The following is a 4,699-nucleotide window of genomic DNA, read 5'->3' as shown; positions in this document are numbered from 1 at the left end:
GAGAGTTGTGTGCTGCCTTGCCTTCTACAGTAGTCCCTGAGGCTACTTGCAAAGATGGCTCTAGTAGCATCAGGTAGCCCTATTTTTAGTAAGGTATTTAACATTCCTCCAAGGGTGCACACTATTATTAGTTAACATGCAATCCATCATCAAGAACAAACTCAGCCGCAGTTTGCCGGAGGAGGTGCCAACATATGGAACTGTTGTGTGGGAATAACAGGGCAGAAACATAGCACACATAGAACAGGCACAGGACTGGGGACACATACAGCACCCTTCAGGTCGTTGGTGCCTGCTGTAGCTATACTGGCACATTTTAGTCTGCACTGATGCATCCGTGTGTATCTTTGGGTGTTGACCAAGAGGTTTAATCAACAGGCATGTCACTGTCTCTTTAGGGTGTTGTCCAGATAATTCCTGATGGGGGACTGCAGAAAGAAACTGAAGTCCAGAGGGTGTCCCACTGCACTCTGCCCATTGCCTTTGCCCATAGTACTTAGAACAGGAAACCAGCCATTTGGGTTGCAGAGTATTGACTAGTCCTGCAGTCAGTCCAGAGGTCATTTCGGGGAGGATAGTGGGGGATCGCAGTTCCCCCGGGTGAGGTGCGGGGGGCGGGGCACATGACGAAGCCCCGCCCCCTGCTTCCGGGCGCCCTGCTTCTGGCCCTCATTCAGCCAGGAGGAGGCAGGAGAAGAGGGAGGGTAAGTTGCTTCCTCCCTGCCTCTCCCCACCCCTGCCTGCCTGGGGCCAGGGAGGGCCTTCGCAGGGCTTCCTTGCACTCCCACCAGCCTTGCAGGTCCACCGCCCATGGGGCTCGGCAGTGGAGCTGCAAGGCCACCGGTGGCAGCCGGGACCGTTGGGGGCGGGGTGTGTGGCCTTATGACACACTTCCGGTGATGTCAGCGGGTGTGGCCTTATGACACACTTCCGGTGATGTCAGGGGGTGTGGCATATGCTAATGAGTTATGCCAATGAGTTCCCCTAGCTCTTTTTCTACGAAACGACCCCTGGAAGTAAATAATAAATATTGCTGAAAATGGGGAGCAGATAAAAGGTAGGTAGGCTGGTGGTTGGAAAGGAGAGAAGGAAGTAAGGAAAGGGGAAAGATATGGAGGCTGCCAGAAGGAAAGAAAGAAGAAATGGGAAGGGAGCTACAAAGGAAACTGAGGTTCCACTGTGTTACTAAAGCCATTATACCTCTCTCCCATATCCATCTAGCCATTTGCCATGCCACAAATTACTTGTGGTCCAGAGTTCTGGGGAGGAAGTTCAATAGTTGAATGCATATTGTAGGAGGCATATAACAGCCTCCCGTGGCATCAGGGTATAAATCCAACTCTTCTTTTTCATATATCTTGCTGAGAAAAATGAATTGAGGCACGGGGGTGTTATGAAACCAATGGCTGCCAGGAATTGCTTCCATGTGAGCTGAGAACCCTCAAGTTTAAACCTTGAATAAGACAATAGGGAAAAAAGGGTTTCCACTTATATCATAGCTTTTCTGATGTACAAAATGAGGGCAATAATACTGGGCAGGGATATTGACATGCACTTCTTTCCAATTCATATTCAAGCTATTTCCATACCGGTTATCTATCCTGTTCTATCCTAGTAGGAGGCAGGGGATTTTCCTGCTTCACCATAGTATTGTGGTACATTTGTACACTTCCTGGGACTTCCCTGTGGTTTCCCTGGTCTTTACCAAACCTGCTATGCTCTGAAGTTTTTGGAAATGTCACAGCAAAGTCTGGATGGCTGCCACATGGTATAGAACTTCAGATTTTCCCAGTCCTGTTCACGTAGCAGAAATGATTTCCTCCCTCTGCCACTGGGGCTTTTTTTTAATTGGCAACTGAATACTGTTATGTCAATATACTATTAATACAAAAATATGTTTAATAAGAACTCTGAAGTCCCAGTTTTCATTTTTTTTTATTAGTCTCTATCCCCTTTCATTGCAGAGATATATGGGGAAAGGCATTTCTCCATAATAATATTCAGTTGCCAAGAAAAAGAAAAGCCCTAATAGTTCAGGGGGAGAAAGAATGGGCAGGGAAACTGGGCAGGGAAACTATATGGAGAAACCTGTCATGTGAAAGCCCCATAGTAACTGCACTGCACTGTCTAAGCAGCTACAGAAGCAATGGTGAAACTAAATATGGTTATCATTGTGTGGAAAACTCTTCATTGGTACCCAAAGAAGAAAATTCATTTTAAAAACTCTTGTTATCCCAAATTCAGGGTTATCCCCAGAGGTCATTTCGGGGGGGGGGGAACGTGGGGGAACACAGTTCCCCCGGGTGAGGTGCAGGGGAGCGGGGCACATGATGAAGCCTCGCCCCCTGCTTCCGGCCCCCCCGCTTCCAGCCCTCATTCAGCCAGGAGGAGGCAGGAGAAGAGGGAGGGTAAGTTGCTTCCTCCCCGCCTCTCCCCACCCCTGCCTGCCTGGGGCCAGGGAGGGCTTTGGCGGGGCTTCCTCGCACTCCCGCTGGCCTTGAAGGTCCACCGCCGGGCCCCTGATGTCAGGGGGTGTGGCATATGCTAATGAGTTATGCTAATGAGTTCCCCTAGCTCTTTTTCTACGAAATGACCCCTGGTTATCCCAAATTCAGGGTTATATATCCCAACTTTGGGAATATATAAAATCTTTCTCCAAATTCTCTTGAACCAGACTTGAAAACATGCATACATACACATACACCTTGGAACTAAATTGCAACTACTAGATTTCTTTTCTAAACATCCAGTGGGCATCGGGGAAAATAATCTAGTAGAAACAAATTATTTTGGGACAACAGCCAACCGAGTTCACTCTCCCTACTCCAGCCTGGTCTATGGAAAGAACAAAAAGCAGTTCAGTGCTGTTTCTACAGTCATTTATACAAACAATAACTTTTTTCTCAAAAAAAGGATATTCTATTTTGGACAAGTATTCCTTACCTTGGACTGATGCAAACTGTAACCCAATCTGGGGGAAAGACTAAACTTCCAATCTAGGGAAACTGTCCATAACCAAAGTCTGATTCTTTGCTGTCACTTACATTCTTTACCATTTTTTCTTGAAGAAAGAGATTATCAGAAGGGGGCAGTAACAATCTTTGAGTTGTTTTCCGGTTTCCACAGCAAACTTTGCTCATTGTGTCTGCCTCTATGCCTGCAGCAATTCAATTACTAAACAAGATACAAGGGTATATAGAAGAGAACACACAGAAGACAAAACTCCAGAGCATTTTTGTGACAACGAATGTGCACATTTGAGATTCAAATTTCAGGCATAACTCAAGTGACCAAAAAAAAGAAGAAGCTGTTTTTGAAAACGTTCCTCTAATTTCTCTACCAGAAGAAAAATCTGGACCCAACTACTGAAAAAGATTAGGATATATCTGCACAGCTCCCTTAAAATTAAATCAGCTACCCTATCATAATACTTAAGGGAGGGAACCACTGTCATAAACTGGGATAAATTAAATGGTTCAATACAGACAGTATCATTCAGAACCTAAGAAAACAGGGAGCCATAACATGCTTCTGCTTTGAGAATCGGCCCATACTACCCTTTGAAAATTAGCAACATGGGCACAGGGCAGGATTTTGTCATCTTGGAAGGAATTTTTTTGTAAACACAGCAGTCTTCTTCATAACCTGAGCTTCAAAGTTCATGTTACACTATGACTTCTTTACATCCTCTTCCCAAGAAAAGAACTCAAAAGCAACTTCTTTGCCAAAGCAACGTTCTTCTAATGTTATCTTTGATTAGTCTCACTTTTTCCAATGGACAACTTTGTACAACAGGATGTGACCTTTACAGGGTATCTAATCAGTGCTTCTGATTTGGAGAAAACTGGTTCATAGTGGGATTAAGAAGTACGGCCACAAGACTGCACTAGTTTGAGCCTTTTGGACATCCGACATACTATCTACTGTATCCAGAATTAGAAGCTGAATCTCTTTCCTGAGAGCCCCAAATCTAAGATATTCAAGTAGCGTCACTTCTTTCCCACACGTATCATCATCATCACATATATCTAATTCTCAACACAACCCCATCTGTGGATACGTAAAGGCAGAGACTGAAGCCAGGTAAGGCAGATCTTTTTCTTTGCTACTGTTCAACAGCAGCCACCCCATGATAGCTTCTAGGTTTGGATCTGGGAGACACTGGTTTGAATCCCCAATCTGCTGTGGAAACTCACTAGGTGACTTTAGGCCAGTCACAAACTCTTCACCTAACCTACATCACAGAGTTGTTGTGAGGGTAAAATGGAAAGGAGGATGATCCCCATTGTGGAGAAAGGCAGAGTATTACATGAAGTAAACAGAGGTCATTTCGGGGGGGAATCTGCTGTGGAAACTCACTAGGTGACTTTAGGCCAGTCACAAACTCTTCACCTAACCTACATCACAGAGTTGTTGTGAGGGTAAAATGGAAAGGAGGATGATCCCCATTGTGGAGAAAGGCAGAGTATTACATGAAGTAAACAGAGGTCATTTCGGGGGGGATTGCGGGGGATCGCAGTTCCCCCGGGTGAGGTACGGGGGGTGGGGCATATGACGAAGCCACGCCCCCTGCTTCCAGCCGCCCCGCTTCTGGCCCTCATTCAGCCAGGAGGAGGCAGAAGAAGAGGGAGGGTAAGTTGCTTCCTCCCTGCCTCTCCCCACCCCTGCCTGCCTGGGGCCAGGGAGGGCCTTCGCGGGG

Source organism: Gekko japonicus, unplaced genomic scaffold, assembly GCF_001447785.1.
Source record: "Gekko japonicus isolate JY-2015 unplaced genomic scaffold, Gekko_japonicus_V1.1 scaffold2075, whole genome shotgun sequence".
In the NCBI taxonomy this organism is placed as follows: Eukaryota; Metazoa; Chordata; class Lepidosauria; order Squamata; family Gekkonidae; genus Gekko; species Gekko japonicus.
The sequence above is the reverse complement of the archived record's forward strand: the minus strand, read 5'-3'. Positions refer to the sequence as shown.